The sequence below is a fragment of the Anabrus simplex genome, chromosome 1 (genome assembly GCF_040414725.1).
Source record: "Anabrus simplex isolate iqAnaSimp1 chromosome 1, ASM4041472v1, whole genome shotgun sequence".
NCBI lineage: Eukaryota > Metazoa > Arthropoda > Insecta > Orthoptera > Tettigoniidae > Anabrus > Anabrus simplex.
Genome location: NC_090265.1, coordinates 523,008,984 through 523,031,958, shown reverse-complemented (window position 1 = coordinate 523,031,958; position 22,975 = coordinate 523,008,984). Strand labels below are relative to the sequence as shown.

The 22,975-nt window shown below is 39.9% G+C and overlaps 1 protein-coding gene across 6 annotated transcripts in view; it reads left to right on the top strand.

Moving 5' to 3' along the window:
* The window catches only part of LOC136857073 (mpv17-like protein), a 248,902-nt gene that overhangs the window by 107,084 nt on the left and 118,843 nt on the right, over positions 1 to 22,975 (top strand). The gene's annotated exons all lie outside the window — the stretch shown is intronic.

Genomic DNA, 22,975 nt, shown 5'->3' with positions numbered 1-22,975 from the left:
CATCATCAGTCATATCAAAGCACCTCAAAATTAAACCAGACGTCTGGTTGGAAATTATGAACATAATATGTAAGAAAGAATACATTAAAAAACACGTACAAAGTCCTATCCTAAACGAAATAACAATAGACTAGTTACACATAGTAAAATACGCTAGTGGTTTCTTAATATTAAAATGAGGCCATCATATGCACAGTATAAAAATGAAAGTAATCAAACTCTATATGATATTGAGTTCGATGGTAGTTCTACGTAGTATATACAAATGTTGGCAAAATAAAACACAATTTATAATTACTGTACACTTATTTATAATTGTTAAAATTGATGAGATAAAACATTCCAATTTGTCTATTTGTAATTTGGCTCCAACCAAAATAATTCGCCCTAGGATTCATGAGGTAGTCAACTCCGTTGGTCACTCTCTATTTGAATGGAGTGCACAGTGCAAGTGAACAGCTTTTGTTGATTATAAAATGAGGCTGTGCTAAGACAGAGTTAAAACAACACCGGCTTCAAATGAAGATAGTTAAAAACATCATTAGGTTCTTCCTAGTTGACTAAAGGTTTGCGTATATTTTGTTGTTGAAGTGTGGGAAAGTCAGTTGTTGGTTGAATGGGCAACGGTCGAAAATGTTGTGCAGTGCAATTGGTGTTTGAGCTGTCCTACATGTGAGGGAAATCTGAAAATGGAGGATTTGTCTAAATTAGTTAAGTGAAATGACGGAAAAAGAAAAAAAGAAAAAAAAAAAAGGGAAATCATTGAGAAATGAAAGATGTGAAAGTTAAAACTTACCTTGAAAGCTGTTGAGCTGTTACCTAATTGTTAGGAGGTTTGTGGAGCACTGGCTGTCGCTAATGTCCTGCTCCTCGTGTTGTACGTGTGACGTCTTAGAGGAGGGGAGTGGATTTGAGAAGGCGGGGCTGTGGGTATGTGATTGGCGCTTGGGGAGGAGTTGTGTGTATTGGAGGGAGAATAGGGGCATGATGAGTTGAGCGGCTTAGTTGGGGTGCTTGGAGAGCTTGTTTTGAAGACGTTAACAAGTCTTTTGTCTTTCAGATTTAAACTATTGAGCGAAAATATTAATTGTTCGTAAAGAGGGCTTCGGTTGTCTATTGGATCATTTAAATTTTTATTCTTATTATATTTTTGGTCCAAAAAAATGTATAAATTTTCGAACTCGGTCATGAGCCTGCCTTTATCTAGTCTTTTTAAAATTTGGAGATCCTGTTCGATTGTGGTAAAGCTATCTCCGGTGTCTTTCATATGCATCCATATTCATCCATATTAATGCATCCATATGAAAGACACCGGACATAGCTTTACCACAATCAAACAGGATCTCCAAATTTTAAAAAGACTAGACTTTAGGCAGGCTCATGACCGAGTTCGAAAATTTATACATTTTTTTGGACCAAAAATATAATAAGAATAAAAATTTAAATGATCCAATAGACAACCGAAGCCCTCTTTACGAACAATTAATATTTTCGCTCAATAGTTTAAATCTGAAAGACAAAAGACTTGTTAACGTCCTCAAAACAAGCTCTCCAAGCACCCCCACTAAGCCGCTCAACTCATCACGCCCCTATTCTCCCTCCAATACACACAACTCCTCCCCAAGCGCCAATCACATACCCACAGCCCCGCCTTCTCAAATCCACTCCCCTCCTCTAAGACGTCACACGTACAACACGAGGAGCAGGACATTAGCGACAGCCAGTGCTCCACAAACCTCCTAACAATTAGGTAACAGCTCAACAGCTTTCAAGGTAAGTTTTAACTTTCACATCTTTCATTTCTCAATGATTTCCCTTTTTTTTTTTCTTTTTTTCTTTTTCCGTCATTTCACTTAACTAATTTAGACAAATCCTCCATTTTCAGATTTCCCTCACATGTAGGACAGCTCAAACACCGATTGCACTGCACAACATTTTCGACCGTTGCCCATTCAACCAACAACTGACTTTCCCACACTTCAACAACAAAATATACGCAAACCTTTAGTCAACTAGGAAGAACCTAATGATGTTTTTAACTATCTTCATTTGAAGCCGGTGTTGTTTTAACTCTGTCTTAGCACAGCCTCATTTTATAATCAACAAAAGCTGTTCACTTGCACTGTGCACTCCATTCAAATAGAGAGTGACCAACGGAGTTGACTACCTCATGAATCCTAGGGCGAATTATTTTGGATGGAGCCAAATTACAAATAGACAAATTGGAATGTTTTATCTCATCAATTTTAACAATTATAAATAAGTGTACAGTAATTATAAATTGTGTTTTATTTTGCCAACATTTGTATATACTACGTAGAACTACCATCGAACTCAATATCATATAGAGTTTGATTACTTTCATTTTTATACTGTGCATATGATGGCCTCATTTTAATATTAAGAAACCACTAGCGTATTTTACTATGTGTAACTAGTCTATTGTTATTTCGTTTAGGATAGGACTTTGTACGTGTTTTTTAATGTATTCTTTCTTACATATTATGTTCATAATTTCCAACCAGACGTCTGGTTTAATTTTGAGGTGCTTTGATATGACTGATGATGCCCCACATGGAGGGCGAAACATGTCTCCATTTTAACGATGTTTAACTAAAAATGTTAACATCCTGTAATGTATTGAATAGGTTGGAGTCCAATAAATTCTCTTATATTATTATTGAGATTCTTTCAATACGGAAAATACAATGATTTTCATTACTTGTAAAGATGAGAACCTGGCGAGAATCACTGTTCAGACTATACCTGGACTCGTCCGTGGACATAACCTGGGACCACTGTTCCAATGACCATGTACTGTGTTCTTGACACCAGGCTTTACGGGCTCTCCTGTGAACAGGGGTCAGTGGAATGCACCTTTCAGGTCTCCGGGCGAATAAACCATGCCTGTTCAGTCGTCTGTAGACTGTGTGTCTGGAGACAAGTGTTCCAGTGGCTGTGGCAAGGTCCCGAGCAAGGCTACCTACAGTACTCCGTGGCCGTCTGCGGGCACTGATGGTGAGATATCTGTCTTCTTGTAGTGTTGTACACTGCGGACGTCCCGTACTGTAGTGCCTGGACACGTTTCCTGTCTGCTGGAATCGTTGCCATAATCTTGAGATCACACTTCGTGGAACATGGAGGGCCCGTGCTACGACCTGCTGTGTTTGACCAGCCTCCAGTCGCTCTATTATTCTACCCCTCATAACGCCATCAATATGTGTTCGTTGAGCCATTTACACCACACTGTCACCATTAGCACATCTGAAAACATCCGCACATTTACTCGCTGCACCGTTCTCTGACATGCACCAACACACCTCTGCGTATTTGGACTGTTGCTAACGCCACCGTGCGACGACCGCAGGTCGAATGCACCACATGGTCATACCCCGAGGTGATTTAAAACCGCAAACCTCCCACTTCACCATGTATCAGCATTACCTTTCATTTATGAGCATGAGTGTATTTCCACTCTCTTTCTTCACTTGTTTTGTCTAAATATTTTCTTTTCTCTTTTATCAATCCATATAACATCCCACATAGCTGATTATCTTATCAAATAACTCTGCATCAGCATCAATGCCACCAATTCCAGATGTGTACACCCCAAAAACATGAAATTGCCTATTATCTTCAGAGATGAGCCTTACACCTAGAATTTCATGTTTCTCATCCTTAACATTTTCGTAGCATACAAATTCTTCTTTCCCCCTCTTATATTCCTATCCTGTCTCTACGATAAACACTTCAGTTCCATAAGAAAATTTCTGCATCCATAATATCATTTCTCAACCATGATTTAACTCCTATTACAACTAAACAGTGCATCACACAGGAAGGATTCTGTTGAATTACAGGAACATGTTAGTGTTTATGTGATTATAAGGTGTTTAAGATGATATCTATATATTAACATAATTTTACTCTAGGATGTACATAATATGTAGTAGATATAAGAAGAGAGAGAATTCTTTCAAGGCACATAATTTCTTACACTTACATTTAAGTTATTTACCACTATTTGACGGGTTGAAAATCTCTCTAAAATACAGGCATGCAATTATTATACACTTTTATCCATTGTTTAAGTTGCACAGTATGAATTTCATTCTGTATTGATGGTTTTCAATTATATCTATTACATCTGTTATAGATGTAATATATTACGAAGTATTGAATAGGAGGATTGTTTACATTGTTTACATTTGAATTGATGGCATTGTTGAAGTTTCAAGAAGTGGTAATCGGCATTTCTTTTCTCCTTCTAGGACAGGCAGTTCAAATTTTTATTTTCTCTTGCCCTTCAGAATATTGAGTATGTGCCGATGGGAGTTGACTTGATTGGAAGTGTCTCAGCTGTTAGCTATACGATATCTACTTCCTTCAAATGTTATCATACAGGATGATTTTCTCACTACAAGTCAAGGGAAGTTTGCAGTTTTATGTGACTTATCTCCTTTCTTCCTTTGGTGACAAATTCCTGCAGTTTGTCATCCACACTCAAGTCAGTGAAGACTTATGTCCATCTTTTTCCAATCAAACACCTCTTCTTCTTTTTGACATGCGTAAAGTACATTTCAGTTTACTTCGAGATTTATTTTATTCCAGTGTTTATGTTGTTTCATTAAATACTGAAATCTATAAAAATGAATGTACTAACTTTATTTATATCATATATAGAAAGATAGTGTGATTAGCTACCACCCCTGGAGGCCTGGGTTTGATTCCTGGCTCTGCCATGAAATTCGAAAAATCGTACGAGGGCTGGAACAGAGTCCACTCTGCCTTGGGATATCAACTGAGTAGAGCAGGGTTTGATTCCCACCTCAGCCATCCTGGAAGTGGTTTTCTGTGGTTTTCCACTTCTTTTCCGGATAAATGCTAAAATGGTACCTACATTAACACCTTCGTTCCGTAGAGGAGTATGGTTGTTTAAGCACGCCGCCTTCTGTGGCTCATAGAGGAGAGGGTAGCAGCTCTGATATGCTTGTATTTTCACAGATCAGAACAGTTCTACCTCGAAGTTTCTTTTTCTTCCGGTAGGTGACTCAAGTGTCCTCTTTTCCTGACGCTGTACAGACCTCACTTTGTCTTCTTTTACTCGCTGTTTACAAGCCAATTTTAGCACTTCTCAGAGTTATTGAAATTGCAAGTGATGGTGGTTGTATAGTAGACAAAGCTTCAAACAAGTAAATTTTGTAGTAATAAAAGTGATTCCAAAAGAAGAAATAAGTGATATTTTGAAAAATAAAGATAGATGATGATCTAATATCTTCAGATAGTGAAAGTGAAAGTGAGTGTGGTTATGTGTGCAGTTAAAGTGCTGGAAGGCTGAATAGTAATCTGGACAGGAACAATTACCAAGTTTCCTTTCTGTCGTCCATCGGCTCCAATATTTGACGTATGTACGGGTGTAAATAAAAACAGTGAGGATAATGATGTTATGTCTTTTGTATTTTTTTTTTTTCCAGTGATGATTTCTTTAATATGCACTAATGTAGAACTCAGTAGTCAAGTAGGCAGCTTTTTAAAATGGCTGGGCCCCAGCAGTGGTAAGCTGCCCAGGCAGCTCGTAGCGAAAGTGTTAAGGCCATGGTCACTTCTTTCCTGTTTCCTTGCCAATCCCTTCTAATTTTCTCATATTCCACAAGGCACCTGTTCAACATAGCAGGTGAGGTTGCCTGGGTGAGGTTCTGGTCCTCCTCCCTAGTTTTATCCCCGACCAAATGTCTCACACTCCAGGACACTGCCCCTGAGGTGGTAGAGGTGGGATCCCTCACTGAGCTGAGGGAAAAACCAATCCTGGATAGTAAGAGAAAGAAAGAATGATAGACTGGGATACAAGGTTCTATTCTTCACCTTATGGACCTTTCATAATGGTTTACTACTAAAGATCAAGACCAAGTGACTGGTATAGGAACTTTACCTTTCTGAAATACCATTTATCTACAACCAAATTGTATATTCTGTAAATGATAGCATTTCCTGAATTGATTTGGTGCTAGGGGCTCTTGTTTTTCCCAAGCAAGCCCGTTGTGTACTTTCGGAACTCTGAATTTGTAGAGACTATGTATTTGTTGGTGTTGTTAGATAGAATACTTTATAAGCTGTGGTCCATTTGTCATTTTCTAATGTGGCATTGTGGGAAAGTGGTTAAGATAATGGTGTGGAAACCAAGGATCTTGAGGTTCGATCCCCAGCAGGGTAGAGAATTTTTGCCAAAAGGTGGTTGTTATTAGTTAGACGAGTGTACAGTGAATGTTTAAGTTTGCTATCATGGCTGTCATAGCGGGCATTAGCTCTGCAAGAAGATATGGGAGATAATGGCAAGATGGGTAACCAGTGAAAGGACAAGTCCAAGCAAAGGGTAATGAGAAGGAAGGAAGAATGAATGGAAATGTAGGAATGAGGACAGTAGTTGAAAAATTGTTGTGAAAATAAGAATAGCACCTAGTAGGTAGACAAACTACACAGCAGGGATCAACGATGTTCTTTTTAAACCAATGACATACAGTCCTCCCAGTAAATTAAGACAGCTGGGAGAATGGCTCACCCAGTCCTCTGCTGCCCTGTTCATCTGGCTCTGTGGTGCAGTGGTTAGTGCAATTAGTTGCCACCCCTGGAGGCCCAGGTTTGATTCCTGGCACTGCCATGAAATTTGAAAAGTGGTACGAGGGCTGGAATGGGGTCCACTCAGCCTCGGGAGGTCAACTATATAGAGGGGGGTTCGATTCCCACCTCAGCCATCCTAGAAGTTGGTTTCCGTGGTTTCCCACTTCTTCTCCAGGAAAATGCTGGGGGTACCTAACTTAAAACCATGGCCTCTTCCTTGGCTATCCATTCCAATCTTTCCATCCCCCACAAGCCCCTGTTCAGCATAGCAGGTGAGACCATCTAGGTGAGGTACTGGTCTTCCTCTCCTGTTGTATCCACAACCAAATGTCTCATGCTCCAGGGCACTGCCCTTGAGGCAGTAGAGGTGGGATCCCTCACTGAGTCCAGGGGGAAAAAATCCAACCCTGGAGGGTAAATGGATTAAATAAATAAATAGAAAGATAGGAGCATGAATTGAAACATCGGATAGGACTAACAACATGACATGTCAGTATGGGGAAAGAGAGAGGATACAAAGACAAATATGAGAACATAAAGAGATAAGGACAGTCTAAACATCTTAACATACTGCCACCCTGAACCATATTGGCTCTCTCCTCAACCATTTTAACTTTTCTACATCCATTTTTTTCTTAGTCTTCAATGAGCTTATCTCTGCTCCCCGACCTCATCAGGAGGGCTGGTCCCAGCACTCACTGAGGGGTCATCCTGACAGATTTTCAGCCAGATAAACACAAGATAAGGGATGAGACAAAAAAGATCAAGATGAATACAAGTGGTAAAAGCCTAGGAACAGAGGATAGACACAAAAAGAGAAAATGAACCCAAGAGGTCACTACCATTTTTTATGGGTAAAAATATTCTCTGAAATTCACAAATGACATAAAAAGGACACATGCCTATTTCAATTCATGGCAGATATAGTACTGTTGCATCTGCCCCTTAGTACAAGCCAGAGCAAAATGTAGCTTCCACACTTATGGTTGTGAGCACATGGAAGTTGCCGAGGTAAGGGTGGTGTAGAGTAATGATATTCAGAGCATGACAAGTCCATTTGGATACAATGAAAAGTATTAAGTCGTAGGGTCAGTCATGCAAACAATAGCATTTTCTGGCTTAGGAGGAAAGGAATGGTCAACTGCCTCATTCTTCATCTTGCCCAGTTCACCCCATTATGGTGCTGTCATCAGTAATTGCAGTTTTCCTGTAACCACGTTAACTATAGTGGTGCTGTTTGAGGATTCAACTAGCTGTTGAGGTGATGATTTAATGGATAAGCATAAAACACAGAATGTGAAAACTACAAAAATAACCCACGAACTGTCATCAATTAACACAAAATACAAAAAGGAAAATAAAATAACTGCTATGTTTCATGAATTCATGTGGAAATGATACTGTGTACATCATAAATTCATACAAAATACAAAAAGGAAAATAAAATAACTGCTATGTATCATGAATTCATGTGGAAATGATACTGTGTACAACATAAATTCACACAAAATACAAAAAGGACAATAAAATAACTCTACTGGATATCATGAACTCATGTGGAGATTATACTGTCTGCAAGAAACAAGTAATGTTTATGATTAGCCTAGTAGTCATGTTAGAATGACAGAAATCTCCTTCCATCTTGGCATTTTTCAATTATTTGGGACCGAGCTCAATAGCTGCAGTCGCTTAAGTGCAGCCGGTAGCCAGTATTCGGGAGATAGTAGGTTCGAACCCCACTGTCGGCAGCCCTGAAAATGGTTTTCCGTGGTTTCCCATTTTCACACCAGGCAAATGCTGGGGCTGTACCTTAATTAAGGCCACGGCCACTTCCCTTCCACTCCTAGCCCTTCCCTGTCCCATTGTCGCCATAAGACCTATCTGGGTCGATGCGACGTAAAGCAAGTAGCAAAAAAAAAAATATATATTTGGGGTTGGCATTACATATGAATTTAGCTTTTTTGCAACTGGATGCCTTTACTGATGCCAAACCTATGAAAAGGGATGTATTCACTATTGCATACTTCTGTGATGGTTAGTACCGACAGTGTGAATGAAAATGAAGATATGTATTAAGATGAACACAAATACCCAGTCCCTAAGCTAGAGGATTCAACCACATGTGACTAAAATCCCCAACCTGTTCGGGAATCAAACCTGGTGCCCTATGACTTGAAGGCTATTATCAGCCAAGGAGCCAGTCTTAAATGATGACAACTGAATGAGGAAATTTATCACCCACCTTACTTCTCCTCTCACACTTGAAAACTCATCAGCACCCAAATTATATGGACTGCCTAAGATCCATAAGAAAGATGTTCCCCTCAGATCTATTGTTAGTGCGATAGGTCCTCCTACGTATGCTCTGGCTAAATACCTAAGCAAATTGCTGCAGCCACACATAGGACGTACTGAATCATACGTCAGGGACTCTCGGTATTTCATCAACAAGCTGTCAACCATAACCCTTCAACCTAATGCACTTTTGGTGAGTTTCAATGTGGAGTCCTTGTTCACCAAAGTGCCGATTGACTCGGTCATGTCTCTCATTGAACACCTGTCCCTGAGGTCATTACTAAGCTATTTTACCACTGCATGGCGTCCAGCTATTTCTTGTGGGGTGAGAATTTTTACGAACAGTGGCTATGGGAAGTCCACTTTCGCCCGTATTGGCTAATTTCTTTATGGAGCATTTTCAGGAGGAGGCCATTGCTTTGGCGCCCGTCAAGCTTATGATATGGTGGAGGTATGTTGATGATGCATTTGTGATCTGGACAGAAGGTCCTGAGAAACTTCATCTATTTCTAGACCACCTTAATCAGCAACATCCGTCAATAAAATTCACTATGGAGATGGAGTCGGACGGATGCCTTCCTTTCTTGGATGTCTAGTAAGAAAGAAACCGGACGGCTCCTTAGGACATACCGTCTATCGTAAGCCTATCCACACAAATCGCTATCTTCATGCAGATTCTCACCACCATCCAGCACAAAAACAAGGCATCCTCATGACACTTGCCAAGAGGGCGAGACGAATTTGTGAGCCATCACATATCCAGATGGAGATGGACATGCTCAAAGTCGCGTTTAAGGGTAATAGTTACAGCGATTTGCAAATTCATAGAGCCCTGCATCCCAGAGAAGTGACCAAGCAAATCTCACAGAAGGAAGAAGTGAAGGGAACTGCCTACTTGCCTTACATTCACAACACCACAGATTGAATTGCCAAGGTCCTCCGCAAATACAATATAAAAAACCGTGTTTGGCACCGCCACTAAAATTGCTCACAGTCTAAGTAAAACCAAGGACAAATTGTCCCCACTTTTACATCCTGGGGTATATGAAATTCCCTATACGTGCGGCAAAGTATACATCGGCCAAACATGCCGGTCCATTGGTACCCGTATCAAAGAACATGAACGTAATATTCGGCTCAACCAACCTGGCAAATCGGCAATAGCTGAGCTCGCTCTATTGTCGGGTCATGATGTCATGTTCCAAGATGCTCGAGCTCTTACTCACACTAGACACTACAGGTCCAGGATTATACGGGAAGCTGTGGAAATACATAGAAATCTTAACAATTTCAACAGGGACACCGGCTATCAATTAAGTAATACCTGGTTGCCAGCCATTAAGAATTTACATAGGTAGTTCCCTTCCCTGCCCCTTCACTATTGTTATTTCGTCTCGGTGTTTTTTCAAAATTCGTACATTCCTCGTCACCAGATGTTTCATTCCAGGCTTATGTCTATGTCTTACACCTGTCATATGTTATGCAAACACGTTATGTGAACCGCTTAGTCTGATTGTGATAGTTCGGTCAGCTTCCGCTTTGAACGCTAGTGTTGTGCCACATCCTGGGGGCCATCTGGTGGTGAATGAACATACCATTTCCATTTCTACTTCTATTATAATGTTCCAAATTCAAAAGTGTCATTGTTTAAGAAGCCTTTCTCGTGGACAGTCGAGAATTCTTCTGAGGACGCAGAGCACAGTTTTCTGCAAAACGTTAAGAATTTCACCTTATTTTCTCGACACGGCACAAGCCCAAAAGCCTATGCAATATCATGTCTATAAGTACGGGCTGTGAAAGCATTAATGGCAAAATTAATAATTAATTACAATACACCAACTGTGTCAGCTAATGGAGAAGTATTATGAACATAATATGATTCTTTGGCTGGCCTCCCTGGATATCAAAAAGGCCTTTCATGCTGTAAGCAGGGATGAAGTCTGCAAAGTGCTGAGAAACAGTGGAATCAATAATGACATAATAAAATGAATTGAAAATTTATATGAAGGCATCAGTAATCGTGTCAAAACACCATCAGGAATGACGAAACCCTTTAGAATAACTACGGGTATAAGACAAGCTGGAGTTCTGCCACCCCTTCATTACTGTGATGAATGAGATTCAACAAGTATGCCAAAATGTTGGTGGCAACAAAATGAAAGTCATGCTATTTGCTGATGACATCTGTATATGGGGAGATTCCAAGGAGGAACTTCAAGATCAGATCAATGCATGGACAGTAACAGCTAAACGGTACGGCCTAAGATTCAGTCAGGAAAAAAGCGAAGTGTTGGTTATGCAGAGAAATGGTCAACCTGAAGGTTACATGGAAATACAGGGTAAACAACTCAAGATGTCCAACAAATTCAAAGATCTAGGAAGCATGAAATCAGCAACAGGCTCCATTGAAGAGGAACTTATCAGCAGGATTCAAGCTGGAGGAACATTCTATAGAGTTGTCTGAGACCTAATATGGACCCCAAAAGTACCACTGAAATGCAAGCGAGCATTTTATCTGACTTATTACATGCCAATTTTGGCATATAAGAGTGAGACCTGGACCATGAGGATAAAGAAAGAAGCAAGGATCAGCTGAAATGAGATTCGTCCGAGCGATGGTTGGCAAAACAAGACGAGATGAAATTCGTAATGAGAACATCAGGGACATGGTTCAGGTTGGCAGAATGCATAACTCTGCGTAGACTCAACTGGTATGGTCACATGCAAAGGATGGATCCTGATTGCATACCCAGAAAAATGTATGATCAGCAGTTAAAATATTCAAGACCAAGAGGGCGGCCAAGAATACAACATACAGACATGGTAAAAATCGACATTCAACAACGAGGAGGGGACTGGGACAGCATTGAAGAAGGAGAAAAGTACAAAGACAGAAGTTGGTGGAGGGGCTTCATTCGCCAACCCATCGTACAGGTGGAACAACGTGGAATATGTATGTATGTACAATACACCAAGAAAGTTGGCCATGCAGTTAGGGCCGCACAGCTGCAGGCTTGTATTTGGGATATAGTAAGTTTGAATCCCACTGTTGGCAGCCCCGAAGATGGTTTTCCGTAGTTTCCCATTTTCAAACTAGGCAAATGCTGGGGCTATACCCTAACCCAGGAGTGGTGGTGCGGGATCATTTGTGACATGGCACAAATTTATTTGGTTCGACTGCATTTATTTTTAAACTCAGAGACCTTGGCTGCCATATACCTCTCCCCATATTCCTTGCCTTCCGTTTGAGATCAGTGGCATTGTAGTGAAGGGTGTTCATTCTCAGAAAGAGGGATTATTGTCACGTGGTGCAAAAAAGTGTCTTGTTGAACCCCGCACCACCAATCCTGTTCGTAGGACTTACACGAGCAGCAGTGCTGAGTGTACCCAGTGAATTACTTGTGTAAGCATGTTGGAGATTCATTCAGTCAATCCCTATTTGTTGAAATGAGTTATGAAGAATATGAGGCAAGGGTATTATCTCTTTTACAATCTGTGGAAGAGGAAGAAGTTTTAATGAGAGTGAGGATGAATTAGAAGTAGTAGACTGTTAACAGTGATATGGGTCAGAATGCTAATGAAGAAGTAGTAAATATTAGTGATGATGATCTACCAACCGTGATTCAAATCCCGGTCACTCTATGTGAGATTTGTGCTGGACGAAGCAGAGGCGGGACAGGTTTTTCTCTGGGTACTCCGGTTTTCCCTGTCATCTTTCATTCCAGCAACACTCTCCATTAACATTTAATTTCATCTGTCAGTCACTTATCATTGCCCCAGAGGAGTGCGACAGGCTTCGGCAGCTGGCACATTTCCTACCCTCGCCGCTAGATGGGGCTTCATTCATTCCATTCCTGACCTGGTCAAATGACGGGAAATAGGCTGTGGATATTCATTCATGATCTTGATCTACCACTTTCTTAACAGTTTTGGACCATAACAGCAAAGGGTGGTGTTAGAAAAAGAACAAAGTTCTTCATCCCAAAAACTCACATACTCAAACCCACATTGTCACTCATTTACTGGGAGTGAAACTTGTAGCAATAAGTTCATCATCTCCTGAAGAAGCTTGGAATATTGTTTTCATGAATGATAATATGTTGCAACTCATTGTGAACTGTACGAACCTGGAAAATGAAAGAGTCAGCGGAAATTATACTTGCAAACTAATTACTTATCACGATATGGTTTGTCATGAAGAGGATAATTATTTCCAGTAGCATAATTATTTTGGAAGAACCCCTCCCCACCACCCAGGGATATAGTGCAGGAATAACATTACGTAGTTAGCAGAATATAAGCCTGTCAACTGAATTCAGCAAGATAAGGTGTTTTATAATGATTATTCCTGTGTATGACAAGTTTTTACTTTTATAATATTCATATGCTGTGAAGCTAATTAGTATTGGATATATACAATTATTTTTGATAAAATATCATGCTATTGAGTTAATAAACCTAATGCATCAATATATGATACATAAAAAGTAATAATATTGTTATTAGAGCAAGGTCAATCATAGTGGTCAGAAAGTACCCCACATCACCTCTTACATTGCATCAACGAGTGCCACATGTCCAGGGTTAATTACGGCCATGGTCGCTACCTTCTCAATTCTAGCCCTTACCCATCCCTCCATTGACAAAGGGTTTCGAAGTGTTAGTGTGACATTAAATAAGTATCAAAAAGAAAATTATAACTAATAAATCATAATAAATTCTAAATAAAAAATACACAACTACTTATTTATTTCATCATTATGTACTAAGTTTATGTACTTTGTTGGATATTTAAGAGTTAAATTCATCTGCCTATAGGTTCTGCAGAGTTTTACCACCAGCTGTGTGCTGGAATTTACTTTTATTTCAGGATTATTTTCCTCTCTCAAATGAAGAACAGAGTTTGTGCCAAAATTCATCATTTATTGTGTATTATAAAATTTTCCTTGTTCACAGAAGATGCTGGATATGTTATCTCCACTGTTCTGTACTTACTGTAACCGATAATTTTGAAAAAGAGAAACATTACCTGAAACAATTCAGCCAGTGTTTCTGTTCTTATCTCGTCTCCAATATTCTCTTCTTGCCTTCATATATCTCCAGATTGAACGTTTTTATTACTCTTTCTGGTTATAATTTAGAAACTCCTGTTCGTAACACTGACCACTCAAGTGACTTCCTTGACAAACTATTTCCTTGACACCTTCTGCTCCATAAGAACATGACATGATTTCTTCAGTTGGTATGTTTTTTATACTACAAAAGAAAAACAAACAAGGAAAAGTTAACACACAAAAATATGAGGACAACTAAACGAGATATGAACAGATGGACAACAGGGTAAGGAAGGTGCTGGATAACCCTGCTGGGAATACAACCTGGTGACACTTGCACTCATTAACAAAATAATCAGGTTCCTTACAATATTGTTTATTAAACATAAAACTCTTTAAACCTCCTCATATGAGCTCTTACATAATAACAACAAGATATCTTACTCCATGTCACTTTGATGTGGGATTTAAATTCATTTCCATGAAATACCAAACATTCTTTAAAAGAACTATTTCACTATGGGAGTGCACATAGGCACTTGGGTTCATGGTCCTGCCCTCAGAAACATGTTCTGTGCACCAGATAAATGACGTCAAGTTTAGAAGTAATATCAAAGAAATTTAAAATTTTAGAAACAAAGGTTAAATAGTAGCAACTTAGAAAATACACGTATGCTAACGGACATCAAGGGGATTCTAAAGATATGATCATACAAATTAATTCCATATAATGGATGTGCGCTGTGATCCAATTGCAAACCTGTTTTGAAATTGAAGATTCCCTTATGTAATGGGCTAGTCCCATCCTACAGGAAACAGGCAAACAAAGGAAATTCCAATGACATGAGTTACTGTACTTGACAAGTAATGTTAAAGTTGCCTGGTCCCAAAACAAAGTGCATATCACAACACTGAAAAGTGATATTTCGACTGAATTAAACCATTAGAGGTGTGAGACTGCCCCATAGAATTCCTGTAAGATACAAGTTAATTAAGACATAATAACAAAAACAAAATTGGCCTCATCCCATCACCTACACTGTAACTTCCCGGTGGAGTAAGAGCTTAGAATGGACACGTCCATCTTGACAGAGAACCAAGATGAGAATTCGAGGCACTAAGTTCCCATCTTAGGAATATAAACCCTCCCCAGTTTGCATGCATCACTCTTCCAGAACAAGGGAATTAAACAACCAATTACTTGATAATTTCAACAGAGCAGTGTTCGCAACTTTTTAGATGAGGGTGGAACATTCTCAAATCCTTTGACACTTGCCAGAACACCACAAGCAAGGGGTATTTCTGGCATCATTTCCACACTCTCCGATACTGACCAGAACTCTCTGAACAAGGGTCCTTTCTGGTGTCAGTGAGTTGTGAGAAAGAAATAGCCAGGCCTGCCATAGAGTGTTCAAACAGTTCCCTTCACAAATTTACTGTGCAAAATGAAAACTCCTACTTTTAAACACACACAACCCCAAAGATAATTTTATATGCACTTTATTTAACTGGCACATTTTTCATATTCATGTTCTTCCTAAATTGGATTCAATATAGAACAGTTCAGCAGCATGGAGCTCTAACTGCAGGAAGTTTATCACTAAATCATCTAATTGCCTGTCATGAAAAGGTTTTCACTATTAGGAATAATTAATATTCTCTGTTCTAAAATGCATTAGTGAACATGTCAAGCCAAAAAATGTCTATGTTAGTTTAAAGGCCGGTCTCCACTGATTAACATTTAACAACAACATGTTAAATGTTGAAAGTATTAAATGTTAACTGGTGACACCATCAACATGTTAAATGTTGAATACTGTTTCATTTAACATTGTGTCCACACTTAATAAACAAGTTAAACTTGACTTCCTTTGTTTATATACAGGTAGTTCATCATATCAATTTATGGTAATACATTTAGGTGGTGTCCAGTATTTTCAAACAAGGACAAGGGACTCAGATGAAGAGGATTTGGTCTTTGTTATTGCCACTGTTGCTTCTTGTTATGATTTAGAAATGCAGTTTTATTAGGCACGTTCCCTCCCCTCATCCTGCTCATTGCTTCAAAAGCAAACCACTTTGAAGTATAAACTTCGTCCGCTCCCGCCCCTGACTTCCGACTTTTCTGAACTTTTTGTAATTCTCAACTGTACTGGGAGTGGAGGGACGCTAGTTATTTTTCGATGCACTCGCGGGAACAATTATAAATAATTTTGAGTTCCTGGAAACTGTCATCTTTCTTCGCTTTATCTCTGTATCCTTTGATGAGACATCCCAAAAACAAGGCCTTTCTATTATATCACTAATTAAGTACAGAGTAATCTCCCCTGTTCCACTCCATTTCTGACAATAAATTTCAGTATAGTGCAGAGAGAACGACACACGTGCACGTACTGTATTTGTAGCTTATACCAATGAGAATGAATGTTGCGGAGTGTTGTAACTATAATCCTACTTCACGAAAAGCACGTTGTTTGCGTCATTTAGGCTATCTGTTGGCATGGAAACAGCACGGAAGTTGCCGAAGCTGTGCCGACATCTCACGAACATGGAATTGACATGTTTTCCACTTGGAGCGGAAAACATGCCAACATGTTAAAAGTGTTAACCTCAACATTCTGAGTTAACATGTAAAGTCACGGCCGACTTGATGCATCGCTCTAGCTAGCTCCTTACCGGCCTTGACAATCGGGTCCACGCACTGTAATCGGAGTAGTTACACAGCTCGACACGTGGCGCTGGCGGCCGACCTATTTGCGGTAGAAATGCATACTTCTTTATGGAAAATATATTGATTTTGATTGCCAATTTATCGTAATTTAGAGTTATGGAGAATGTTACATAAGTTAATACTGTTAAAATGATTAATCCTAAAGGTTACTTTCGTTGATATTTGCCAAAATGATGTCGTGAAATGAAACTGCGGGGAGATGACTTAGTCCAGCTGACGTTCTGATATTGACTCTGATTGCCGATGTGTCTTAATTTAGGAAATAAAATAGTGTGTTACGTTGACTAATATTGTTAAAATGATTAATCCTAAAGGCTACTTTCATTGATATGTGCCAAAATAACGTCGTGAAATGAAACTGCGAAGGATGGCGTAGTCCAACTGACGTTCCTTAATTGTGAGGAATAATAGCAATCGTTTTTATATCATGGCATTTAGATACATAGCAGAACTTACCACAATACTTTTGTCTTCTGATGTTAATATTAAGAGTCATTGTTCAATTAGAGTTTTAAAATACTTCAAGCTCTGTGAGCTTGCATCCGGGAAATAGTGGATTCGAACCCCACTGTCGGCAGCCCTGGAGATGGTTTTCCATGGTTTCCCATTTTCACATCAGGCTGTACCTTAATTAAGGCCACGGCCGGTTCCTTCCCACTGCTAGCCATTTCCTATTCCACCGGCGTCATAAGACCTATCTGTGTCGGTGCGACGTAAAACAAATAGTGAAAAAAAAAGAAGAAGAATTTAAATAAAAATTCAGTGAGAGAAAAGTATTTTGAGTAAATAAATTGTAAACTGTTCTCTGCTCGATGATGATGATGCTTGTTGTGTAAAGGGGCCTAACATCTAGGTCATCGACCCCATTGCTCAGGTAACAACACTTCATACGTTGGCCTTACCGCCATAGCAGTAGTGATTCTTACTTGTCATTGTTTAAATGTTAAAGTTCACATTATCTTGGATAAAAATGTGTTGTGTTGCTGTCACATGGCAAATACGACACCGCCTAAAGGATTATTCTATGAAAGAAAATTCATGGGTAAAAATGCTTGATTAGCGAGATTAGCTGCCACTCCCAGAGGCTCAGGCTCGATTCCTGGCCCTACCGAAATTTTAAAAGTGGTACGAAGGCTGGAACGGGTTCCACTCAGCCTTGGGAGGTCAACTGTGTAGAGGGAGTATCGATTCGCACCTCAGACATCCTAGAAATGGTTTTCCATAGTTTCCCCACTTCTCCTCCAAGTAAATGCCGGGATGGTAACTAACTTAAGGCCACGGCTGCTTCCTTCCATCTTCCTTGTCTATGCCTTCCAATCTTCCCATCCCTAACACAAGGCCCCTGTTCAGCATAGAAGTTGCGGCTGCCTGGGCGAGGTACTGGTCATCCTTCCCAGTTGTATCCCCGACCCGCAGTCTCACGCTCCAGGACACTACCCTCGAGGTGGTAGAGGTAAGATCCCTCACTGAGTCCGAGAGAAAAACCAAACCTGGAGGGGTAAATGGAGTAAGAAAGAAAGAAAGAAAGAAAGAAAGAAAGAAGGTAAATACCCGAAATAGAAACGGAAAACTAAGATGAGAGTGCTACCACCTTTTAGCCACTCCGTAGTTTTGTACTGGTCTACAGAGAATTAGTGAAATGATAGTGTCCCTTTGCTATTTTTTTTCCTGTTCAGAATACAAAAAAGGCACAGAGCAATATATATTCGAATATTTCGTAACACAGTTAAAGCAAATCACCACACCATTAAAAAACGAATTAGCACATAAATTAAAATCCTTGTTCAGGACTAAGTTACAGCGAGAAATCACTTTGTTCTTGTTTCCATAAAATTTCTGCTCGAAGTACGAAAAGGTGCACAAGCAGTGGCGGTTTCTGGTATAGCGCAATGGAGCAATGAACCTCCAGTTTATATCAAATTGTACTCAACTACGTAATTTTCATAACTCCCTTGTCAATCTCGAAGCTCTTGCTAAGTCCCTCTATCCGTAATATACTCGTACTGGCTTTCAATTCATGCGAGCTGCGCAAGGTCTGTGGCTGGATACTTGTCTGGAATGAACCCCCTTGCAAAGGCGATCTCTCCGTCCGTACATAGGCGAAGGGAGTGGCGAGGTGCGGGGGGACGAAAGCCAGCACTAAGGCAAGACCAGGATATCGCAGAAACGGATCTCTGTTCTTTACGCATGCGCAATAGGCCACTGTCTCAAGACTAGCTAGTCGTGTTGTTGGGGTTGGGGTATGTGCCTGCCATCTGTTGGCCTTACGGGAATTTGACTAGGCAACAGAGAATAGTGCACGTAACTAGCGCTAGTGTTGAAAAGCATCGTTACTACCAAAAGTCACATTAAACTGTAAAATTCCAATTAATATCTTGTCCCAAATATATAATTACTTACTAAACACCTATTAATTTGCCTTCTTTGGAATAATTACCTTTTGGAGAGAAACTTAACTCAAAAATCATTGAGGCAAAGAATAGCGGCAAGGTAATACCAATGAAAACTTTTAAATATAGTTGTTACTATTCCTATGACATCGGAAGCAGAAAGGTGTTTCTCTACCCTGAAGAGAATAAAGACTTTCTAGCGCAGCACAATGACCGATGAAAGACTTATTGCTCTTGCTATGTTGTCAATTGAAAGGAACTTTGTTCGAGACTCTGCGGACTTCAATGAAGCAGTTATTTCTTATTTTGCATGTGGTAAAACTCGGCATGTAGGCCTACCGTATTTTCTGCTCCCCTCGTATTTGATCACATTTCTAGAACTTATGTCATCTTAGTTTAGGAGGTTACGGCCCTCGATGGAAGAGAAGCTGGCGGAGATGGGGAGAGGAGAGGTGGGGGGGGGAGGCAATTTTTTCTTCTTTTGAACCCCCAGTGATGAAAGTCACGCGCCGCCACTGTGCACAAGAATGTCACAAATTCCAAGATTTGTAAACACAATTTAAAAAATATAATCACCACACTACACAATAAAAAATAAACTCACTAGCGCATAACTATCAGATCTCAATATCAAGCCAACAAGCACCTCATTGCGAACACATTGCCAACATTTACGACAGCAAAACCATATAAATAAAACTGGAAATTCGGCAATTTGCGGTATACAGCTTCCTGTCAGTGGGTAGTAGGCCAGCGCTCCAGCGGCATTACGGTGAAACTTTCCAATTACAGCTTTATGCTAGGCTTCACAAGCGATTGTCAAGGCCGGTATAAGGAGCGCAGCGAGAGATCCAGTCGGCCGTGGTAAAGTCAATTGGAAGACACAATCACAATATACATGTCAACTTTAACATGTTAAATTTAACATGTTGGTATTAAATGTTAATCCTTGGAGACCGGCCTTTAGATTAACAACTAAAAAATAGCAAGCATGCACAGGAACTAATCAAAGTAAAAGACTCCACATAATTGCAAGTAGCCTGATATTGGAGAATTTTCCTATATCATTTGACTACAAATTAATATCACTCTCCCTCCTAGGCCCTAGCTGAGGCTGGCATTATGTTCAATTACTAGTGCTAGCCTCCATTTGTCTTCTTTCCTGTCCTCCTTGGTTCATTTCTTCTCTTTAGACATTCAGAACTTAAAGAGGCATCAACACTTGATTCAGATGATATTAGACTACCTGAAAAATATTGAGTCTTTATTTATTTATTTATTTTTTTTTTTTTACTCTTGCTCATCATAGTCATTCATCATCCTCTATCTCTCATGCATCTTGAGATTCTCATGGAGGTAAAGGTCGGTGCTGGATTTATAAATGACCCCATTAGTGCATCAAATTTTGAGGGGTGCAAAGTTTGCCAACATGTAATAATTTTTTACTGTTCTATAAAGGAATAATAACACAGTGAAACCTCTCTTCTGTGGACTCCGTCAATTCCAAGGAAAGATGTCTGTTATGAGAGGTGTCCAGGTCTTTCATCGACCTAGCTAAAGCGGACATTACTGGGTGAGTTGGCCCTGTAGTTAGGAGCGCGCAGCTGTGAGCTCACATCCAGGAGACAGTGGATTCGAACCCCACTATTGGCAGCCCTGAAAATGGTTTTCCATGGTTTCCCATTTTCACACCAGGAAAATGCTAGGACTGTACCTTAATTAAGGCCACGGCCGCTTCCTTCCCATTCCTAGGCCTTTCCTGTCCCATCGTCGCCATAAGACCTATCTGTGTCGGTGCGGCGTAAAACAAATAGCAAAAAAAAAAAAGCGGACATCCTCGATTTTCGCAGCAGCATCTCCAATTATTTTGATCAGCCAGGTGGCTCCACATCTCTAATACCAGTGCCCGCTGACCCAAATCACGCATATAGGCCGACTCCTCGTTGGATATCAGCCTCCCTACGCTCAACCACCATGATGACCACCACCATCACCACTATCTTTGCGACCCCTCCCACCTTTTCATCTCTCTCCATCACAACTGTTACATTGTCCCATCAATTGCTGATTCTATCAACCTCCCTTCCCCCGCTACTTCCTGTTGATCCACCTCGACTATTACGCATTCCTCCCCGCCATTTCACCCACAGTCTTTTCCTTATCAAGTTAACTACCTGACCTTGACCTTATCAGCGACAATCTGAGTTATGAATAGAATGATGCAAACTGGGTAGAAAATCCCTAGGTAACTTGAGAGTAAACAGCCAATGGCAGCATTCCTGGGCAATTAGAATTCTCGGAATATACACCAGTAGTTAGAATGCACGACGACTGTTATGAAAGGTTTCGAAAGAAAAGAATTAACTTCACAGTTACTACAGCATTCCTATGTAACTGACATTTCATGCTCTCTTTCCTTGGATTTGAAGTAGTACATACATTCAAATGGGATTTCTGTATGTCTGCAGAATGGTTTTAAAAGAAAGGATGACTTGGTCCAGTGTAAAAAAGTATTAAATGTAAAGTGTCTACTTAAGACTAGTGGACGGGACTGATGGTGATATCCTCTGTCCACACTCTGAGGTGTCCACTTAAATGAGGCTAATTTATCATGTATCTAAAGTAAAATAAAATTGGTTCCAAGGAAAAATATCCATATATGGAGGTGTCTGCTGAATAAGTGTATCCATTAGGGCAGGTTCAATTGTATAATATTAATTAATTTACATTTTAATTGAAATTAAATAGTTTCTAGCACTACATTTTTTTAAAGAATACAGTAATTATAATCACTATAATATTATTTAAAATGTTCCCATATTTTAAATTTGTAATTTTGAACATCCTTAAATAGAGTTACTTTGTATCATTTTCTTCATTCTAATATCAGTCAGCATCCTTTTACAAATTGTTGGCCTTAACCTCTGAATTTCCAAGACAAATATCTTGTAATTCAGCAAAAAATTTTTCATAGATATCTGCTTCCTATAGATGATGCTGGTGATGTGCACACTAGTACTACTTGGTTATGCTGTTTCAAGTAAATTAAATATTCAAGATTTAGTTAATGACTTCATGTACACAATTCCAAATTTTTTTAAACATAGATAATTTTATTAACCTTACAGATACTTATTTTTATAGATCAGTGAAAACTATGCCATTTGTGGCTATATCTTGATGGATGCAGTATTTCTACATCTGTCTCTTTGCACAGGCCAGAGCAAATAGTGGCTTTCAGTGAAATCTCAGTCTACTACTACTCAAAGTTATCATTCCTCTTCTGAAGGCTGGCCTCTTAGAGGGTTACGCCTTCTCTCAGCCCAGGAGATGCAGTATGGTTATTTGCAAGTTGGAGAAGGGTGAGGTGGGTGTGGCTGTAGCCTATGCTAGGAACTGTCCCGGCATTCGCCTTAGTCTAGGAAAATGGAAAACCATGGAAAGCCATTCTCTGGATGGCTGACAGTGGGGACCAGCCCTCTCCATCTCTCAAATGAAGAGGTGTAGAGCCATGGTAGAGCCAAGGCCACTGGTTCTCAGCTCACTTGGTTGGTTGGAATGCAGAGTCGTAAAGCCATGGACCAGACATGGCCATCCTGTTTCTGCATCCACCGACTATCTCAATCTCATTTATGACTGTGACAGTATGGAAGCTAATGAGGTATAGCAGTGCTCAGTAATGATATACAGAGCATGACTAGTGCATCTGGATGTTGTGAAAGGTGTTGCTCGTATAGTCAGTCGTGTCTTCCTCAGTGAGCCAAGTGATGGTAAACTACCTCACTCTCCATCTTGCCTAGTATGCCTCATTATGGCACCAACATCAGTTTTTGCAGTTTCCTTTTAATGGCATAACATTCAGTAGTGATTTTTGAGGATCCAACCAGCCT